The following is a 7543-nucleotide window of genomic DNA, read 5'->3' as shown; positions in this document are numbered from 1 at the left end:
AGAGCACTTGTGCTCCAGCGAAAAGTAAGTAAAAAGCAAACAAAGAAACAAAAGCCCCAACCCCACTTCTCACCACCCTCGATGTCCCTGGACTCCCCCTGGCCCAGCTCCTTCCCTCTGCTGACCCCCACTACTTGCAAGGAGGGAAGAATCGAGGATGGGGCCCCACACTACCCACGGTCCTTGGGATAGCCCTGGGACCGCAGGTAAAAGGTCTCTGTTATCCCAGGAAAATGGAGGGATCATCCCTGCCTGCTCCCAGGATCCCCTGTGTGTCATTTGGACTCACAGGGATGATCCAGGGATGATCTGGGGGGGGGGGGGGGAATGGCCTAACTAAGGAAGAACGGCATTGAGGATATCTTGCCTAAGGGCCCTCAGAAACCTGGAGCCAGCCCTGCTGATCATCGCAGACCACAGAAACAACGTGAAGGAAAGGTGTGGCTTGGCTCAGTGCACTGATCAAAACAAAATGATCTAGACAGAGTAAGCACATTGCTAAGCAGCAAATATAGAAACAAAAGGTAAGGAACAGAACAAAGATATTCTCTAAGAGGCTTGACCTGGGACGTTAAGGGCAAATGAAATAAAAGATCTCAAACGTGGTGTGATTCACTGCCAAAGAGTTTAAAATAGGGCATGACTGAAGCTAAGAATCCAGTTGCATAAGTACTCAGCCATTTCATAGAGAATGCCAATGGGTCTGTTCTCAAGGAGTAGCTCTGTGGATGAAGCCACACGGAGAAAGTAAGGCATTAGTCAGAACAAGCATGTTGACAGATGGTGATTCCTATCCTAGCTGTGATTTCATGAATATTGTGAATCGTTTTTCAGCCAGTCCACACAAGCAAATCACCACCAGGAAGTGATACTTGTTGATGTGATCACACCAACTCTCATGTTTTATTTTAGCATTTATTATTTAAAACATTTATATACTATCTCCCAACAACAACAACAAAATCGTAATGCATTAATGCAGTTTACATAGTAAAATTGGGCAACAATAAAACACCTCAAGTTTGATCAGTATTTATTTATTTATTTAGAATATTTATATACCGCTCCCCATTGAAAAATTTCGGAGCAGTGTACAAGATGAAAATAAAAACAGAATAAAACAGTTAAAACAAAATTTAAAAGAAGCAAAAACAGAGATTCAAGGCTGCATATTAAGGAAAGGCTTCTTGGAATAAAGATGTTTTCAGGAGGCGCTGAAGAGTACAAGGTTGGCGCCTGCCTGACCTCCAGAGGCAGGGAATTCCACAAGAGGGGAGCCACTACGCTGAAGGCTCTTCCCCTGGTGGATTCCAATCGGAGGATGGATCTAGGTGGAACCACCACGAGCAGGCCCTCGGATGACCTCAGTGACCGGGCAGGTTGGTAAGGACATCTAAGATTGTATGCTATTTGTACAACTGCACTTTAACAGTGCAGTTGTACAAATAGCATACAATCTTAGATATTAAATGACCCTAAGTATGAAACAAGGAAGCAGTAGCCATTCTAGATTAATTAATGTGCAGAAAAAGAGTAAGTGTATATGAGGCGCCAGTAGGATTTTCAACTTTTTTAAAGAAACTTTCCTTGCGCCCATCTTAATAACAGCAGCAATACATACATAAATGAAGCTGATGGATTTTTGTTTGTCCTGGCATGGAGATAAAGAGATGGGGGAAAGCTTTCCCTGCCTGTCTTTTGCATATTAGGCCGCTGTTAAAGGCAGGGGAGCAAGAAGAGGAATATATATCTTCTATATATTCCCAAGCTTAGGGAAGCATGCTGTTAATGCCTGGTCTACATGAACGCAAAAACATGATAAGAAACAGCAAAACACCCCTCCCTTGGCTGCTTGTTTTAAAAGTAAGAATGTAAACATCTTTATTAAAATACTCAAACATAAATGAAATCTCTTTTTGTTGGGGCCACGTTAAAATAAATCTTCCCTAAAGGTAGAAATTATTTCGTAGCCCTATTTTAAAAAATGTGTGTGGGGGGGGGGAAGGATCCCCCATTCTTCTTCACAACCTGCTGCTCTCCGCTTCTCTGTGGGTCAGGAAAAGCAGCACAGTCTGACAGCCGCTGAAAACAAAACCCCTAAAAAACAAAACACAATGCCTACGGATCAGGGACCAAACGATTGGCCGCCTCGTTTGACGGCAGGAGCTTGGACGCCTTTCTCTTTCCTCTCCATTGGCCTCTGGGTTGCGGGGCGGAACCTCTCTGCCTGCGTAGTTTCAATTGGCCAGTCCGAAAGAAGAGAGGCGGAGCTTCTTCTTCTCCCCCCTTCTTTTCCTGGCTGTAATACGGTCACGTGGCCCCAGTGTTTACATCCTCTCAGCTGTTTGGTTCCATTCCCCTCCCCCTCTCCTCCTAGCGTCGCTCGCACCAACACAAACAGTCGGAACCAGCGATAGCGTGTGAAGGGAGGGGAGGAGGAGGAGCAGGAGGACCTTCTTCCTCTGCGCTCAGTTGGCCGCGCCGTCTGAAAACAGCCCCTCAGCCCCCGTGGAGGGGAGCCCCAGACATTCTTCCCCCCCCTTTTTTTTTCTTTTCTATTCGCCCTGGTTGGCCCCGCTTCCCTTCCACATACACCCCCCCTCCTCCAAAGCTGCACTCGCTTCCCCTTGGCCGAAGGGATTCAGAGGACACTGCGGAAGGGTGAGTTGCTCGGCGAGGGGGGTGTCCGAGAGGGGGCAGTTGCTGAGCAAGTGGGCGGGGGGGGGGGGCAGAAACGAGCGTTTGAGGCGCGGGGCACGTATGGCGCCGCCGTCGCGCGGCAGGAGCAGCAGCTGCGGGGCTCGAGCCCAACCTCCGGGGCTGTGAGCCCTCTGAAGGCCGTTGGGAAGCTCAGCGGCGCGAGCCCAACTGTTCGTGGCGCTTCTCCCCACCCCCACCCCCCCGCCACCGCCTCAGGCCTTTGGCATGTTTTCCCTTCCATCCCGCCTTGTCGTCCTCGGTTCTTACTTCGGAGTGTTTGTTACGTTTACACTTCTTGACACAGGCCCCGTGTTTAGTGTCAGAGGGGGCTGGGGGTGGCGACTTCAGGTGCTTCCTCCTCTGCTGCGCAGTACATTGCTCCCTGCCTCCATAGGGACACGTAGCGGTGTTTGGGGACGGCTCGCTCGTTTTAGATCAGGAAGCAGAAGTGTTATTGTTTCATTCAGGGTCCCGGGACTGGCCGAGGGGGAGGGCGGCGCAGGGGGAGAGAGAAAACCAGGGTGTCCCGCCTGCTCTCTCCCCCACCTCCAGCTATTAACAAGGCAGACCCTTTGGCTTGCCGCGTAGCCGGGGCTATAAAAGGATAAACAAGTCGGTGGAGTCGCCGCCGCCGCCGTCTGCTCCTTCCTTGCTCTGCCTTTTTGGCCGCCAGTTGGCTTCGTTTTGAAGAGGTGCCAAAGAGGAAGGAGACCAAATGAGCCACACAGCAACAAAGAAGACTGAGGGCGCCCGGTTCTCCCCGTCACAAGGTTAGGCAGGGAAAGGGGCGGGGAGATTATTATTATTATTATTATTATTATTATTATTATTATTATTATTATTATTATTATTATTATTAATAATAATTCCTTTGTGAGTGTGTGCCCCCACCCGACCCCCAAAACCTTTAAATTCCCTCCCCCAGTAATACCCGAAACCACATTTGGCTCGCTCGAATACCTCTGCCGAAGCGGGCCACGAAACTGTACGCCACAATAAATCGGTTCGTCTTGAAGGTGCCACAAGGCCCCCCGTTGTGTTGGTTGCAACAGAGACCAGCACGGCTCCTCCTCCTCCTCCTGAAGAGCTTGTCACATTTTCCTTCGTTCCTTCTGTTTACACTGCAGGATCTGCCTCGAAGGCTGTATGGGGACAGGGGTGGTTGGTGGGGGAGGGGACGCGCAGGGCTGACTTCAGAAGAGCCGCTCGCTGTTTGTTTTTCTTGTCGCTCTTTTGGCTGGAAGGAAGAACCTGGGCGGCTGCCTCTGCCTTCTCGGCTTTGGCTTGCGGGTTTAGTGCCTTTCTTCTTCTTCATCTCACAGTTAAAAGGAGACGTTTGGTTTCCTCCTTTGTGTGCACAGTTAGTTGTGTGCGCGCTGGGACTGTCAGTAGCTCTCTCCACGCTCTGGGATGAGCGAAGGAGAGGGAGATTTCCTTTTAAAAATATATATGGGGGGGGTATTTGTTACAAATGCAACAAGCAGCAGGGCCTTGGTTCTGTCATCTCTTTGCCAAGTATGATAAAGGATAGGACCCTGTTGTTGACCTAGAAGGGAAAGTAACTAAAGGACTGAATCTGTGGTCAGAGACCAGTATCCTGCTCTGGCCTATTTAAAAACCCATTGTAGTTCGGGGTTGACCCCGATGCACAACTCTGGCCTATGATAGATGCAAATATATACTTTTGTTACTCTTAAGTAAGAGAAGCCATTCAACAGGTTTTCCCATTTCATCCAAGACATGTTAAACATTTGGTGCAAAATCCATTTTTTCCCTGCCCAAAATTCTTGAGGTGGACTGCCCATTATCAAAATTCTGAGATTTGGTGCCAAAATAAAATGCCTAGTATTGTTCCAACCAATGTAGGACAAACTAAACAGAGTTCCTAATTTTACTGAGGCTCAATTCATCATACATTACTGCAGAGGTGTCCTCATCATGTAGGCCTGCCGTATTCATGTGGTTACTTCCCACACTAGCACCAGCCTACATTTGCTGTTTTATATTATTTTTTATTTACAATATTTATATACCACTCCCCATCCAAAAGATTTTGGAGCGGTGGACAACAAATAGGATAAAAGAATAAAAATAGAATAAAACACCATATTAAAGTAACGTGTAAGGCCTGTTGATGATGTAAGGCCAGAAACATATATTAATGGACACCTGCTTTATCATGTTGTGGACAGCTGAGAGATATGAAGGCCTTGGCAGTAGGAAACCACCCAGAAATATTCAGGGATATTTTCTCTCTCTTAGAGGCCTGTAATAGGAAAACGGGACATTTCAGGAAAAAACTCAAGTGTGGTGTCGCAAGGCAGGGAAGAAACCTCATATGTATTACCTTCTATTTCAGAGAAATAAGTGAAATATTTTTAGAGCAATGTTTTAAAATTTTACATAGCTAATCCACACTGCTGCAAATTTAAATGCAAGATCCAAAAAAGGTAGTAATGTTAGTTATAATATTGCTACTATGTTGCCTGAATTACTAAACAAACAGTTTTGACATTGGAAAATAATGTAACCTTTGCAGAATACTGTACTCTTCTGGGTAGTTGGTGCTGTACTGGTTCTGCAACATGGTCTTTTTGTAATACAATTGGGTTTCTTTTGCTTCTCATAATTCAAGATTTCTCCATCTTTCTCAAATTAACTTATGAAAAGAGATGAGAAACTTGTTTCAGTTAGTGCAAACTTTACCTTTCCTGATGTTTCTAAAGCTTGGTGAAAGCTCAGGATAAGAAGTGATGGATCTTCCAGACAATGATTATTTTTCTAATAAAAAATTTGAATTATTTTCAAGGATAAATTATTTACTAAGAAGTTATGCTATATAAATTTAATAGACAAATGTATTTATAGTGCCAGCCCAATCCTAGGAACACATGCCTGGAAGTAAGACACATTGAACTCAAGAGGACTTGGACTGTTACTTGTATGATATTGCTATTGAACTCTTCAGTGGTAGTATAAAGTGTTAATATATATCCAAATTTGCTGCTATTACTTAATTACGAGAATACTTTGTTTGCAAAGTTTATTCTCTAAAAATAAGTGTTTCTTCTGTTTCTGCTTGATGATACTAAAGCCTGCATTCTGCTTAAGCCCCTATAATAAAACTTTTTTGTTTACTACATTGTGGATGGTTTCTATTTTTAGTTTTATTCCTCCCTGCTCCCTTTTCCTAACTGAGAAAAAACTAAGATATATTTATGTCTCTTACAGTACTGGGGAGTAAGACTCACTGCGTTCAATGGGACTTACTCCTTGATAAGTGTGTGCCCTCTTTCTTTCCTGGGAATAAGCCCCATTGAACTCAGTGGGACTTCTGAGAAGACATATGTAAGACAGCGAAGTCAGAGTACAACTTCTCTAACACTGGATGTATTTGTAATTATTATTTGAATCAAATTAGGGTATTTATATCAAAATTGCATAAATTGTAATTAATTATTAATTTAGCCACTTATAAAGTCTCTAACTTTTCTAAGCACTATGCAGAAATGAAAATGTAGGACAGCTCCTGCCTGCTGGCTCACAATCTAATAGAAATGATACAAAGAGGGGAAAAATGGAATGGGGAGGGAAGAGGAAAGCAAGCACTGGTCAGCAGTCCCAGGACAAATGATAGTTGTAGCAGTGTTCTCTCTGACTAGGCGGGAAGAAGCAAGCACCCTGCATCTGTTTGTTCTCTGGTCAAGCATTACAATTGTATGTGCTGCATAATGTACAGTACATTTTGTTCTTGAAATAATAAAGTAATTGATTTTTAAAAAGCATTGCAAATATTTTGACTTTTCCAAAATTCCATATTTTGGGAGACTTCCCCCTCATGGTTTCAACATTTTTAGAAAAATTAAAACTTTAGTTTAAATACATAAGTTTTCAGTGGCAGTCATCCAGTCCTTATTTATTTATTCTACACAGCATTATGTTCACTGTTTTAACTTTTGTAAAGCGCCCAGAGAGCTTCGGCTATGGGGCAGTATATAAATTTAATAAATAACATTTAATTTAATAAATAACATTAACAGTATTGGTTTCACTGTATCACATTGTTGATATCTAACTTGTCTAGAAGTAGTTGGCACTTTATTAACTGTAGAAGCAGTACAGTAGTATGAAAGTAACTGAGATTAGGTTACCATTGTACTACATATACATAGTAAGTTTCTTTACTTTGAAGACATTACCATTAAGATGAGCCATGTCCTGATTAAGCAAAATGGATTCTTAACTTGAAGAAATTATTTTTCTTAATACTTGAGGGCCAACACTGATGATTCAGAACATTATACTTCTTTAACAGTCAAATCTACATAACATTTATATAAAGTTTTCCCTATGTTTTCAATAATTGTTATAAATTCGTATAATATGGGCCAGTAGTATTGCCCCATATTGCAAATGGGGAAGGGGTACAGTTGGGAGAGTGGTGGTGTGCCTAAGGTCATCTAATGAATTTGCAGTTGAAGTGAGATGTTAACTGTGGAATTCCAACTCATGATCCCAGTTCACACGTAACTGTGGCAAATCATGGGTTAATCAAATCACAATTTCCTGCAACACATGCCTCTGCCATTTTGCATATGCAACCAATGATTGGCCTGAATGAAGTTTGCTCCATGACATCCAAACCCAGACACAATGGGGTAATGCTGAATTAGTCTGAATTTTTAATAATAGAGGGAACCATCTGTCGAAATAGCTGTATTATTCTTTATATAGCTTCCCCTTTTGTTTTCTTCCTCTGTATTTTAAGTGTTCCATCTAAGCAATTTCTTGCTTTTGTGCCCAAACTGAAAATTACACTGTTAACAGTATTTTAAATAGTACA

General features: G+C 43.2%; 1 protein-coding gene across 3 annotated transcripts in view; it reads left to right on the top strand.

The window, feature by feature from the left end:
* Positions 1 to 2389: 2389 nt before the first annotated feature.
* The window catches only part of PCMTD1 (protein-L-isoaspartate (D-aspartate) O-methyltransferase domain containing 1), a 46659-nt gene continuing 41505 nt past the window's right edge, over positions 2390 to 7543 (top strand). For 2 of the 3 annotated variants that reach the window (XM_063130711.1, XM_063130712.1), the window contains exon 1: positions 2390 to 2661. The gene's annotated coding sequence lies outside the window, so the exon portion shown is untranslated. Of the gene's footprint in view, positions 2662 to 3282; positions 3471 to 7543 lie in introns of those variants that run through there. The other variant, XM_063130713.1, reaches the window with a different exon arrangement.

Source organism: Elgaria multicarinata, chromosome 7, assembly GCF_023053635.1.
Source record: "Elgaria multicarinata webbii isolate HBS135686 ecotype San Diego chromosome 7, rElgMul1.1.pri, whole genome shotgun sequence".
Taxonomy (NCBI): domain Eukaryota; kingdom Metazoa; phylum Chordata; class Lepidosauria; order Squamata; family Anguidae; genus Elgaria; species Elgaria multicarinata.
Note: the sequence above shows the minus strand (reverse complement) of the source record. Positions and strands in the feature narration are given on the sequence as shown.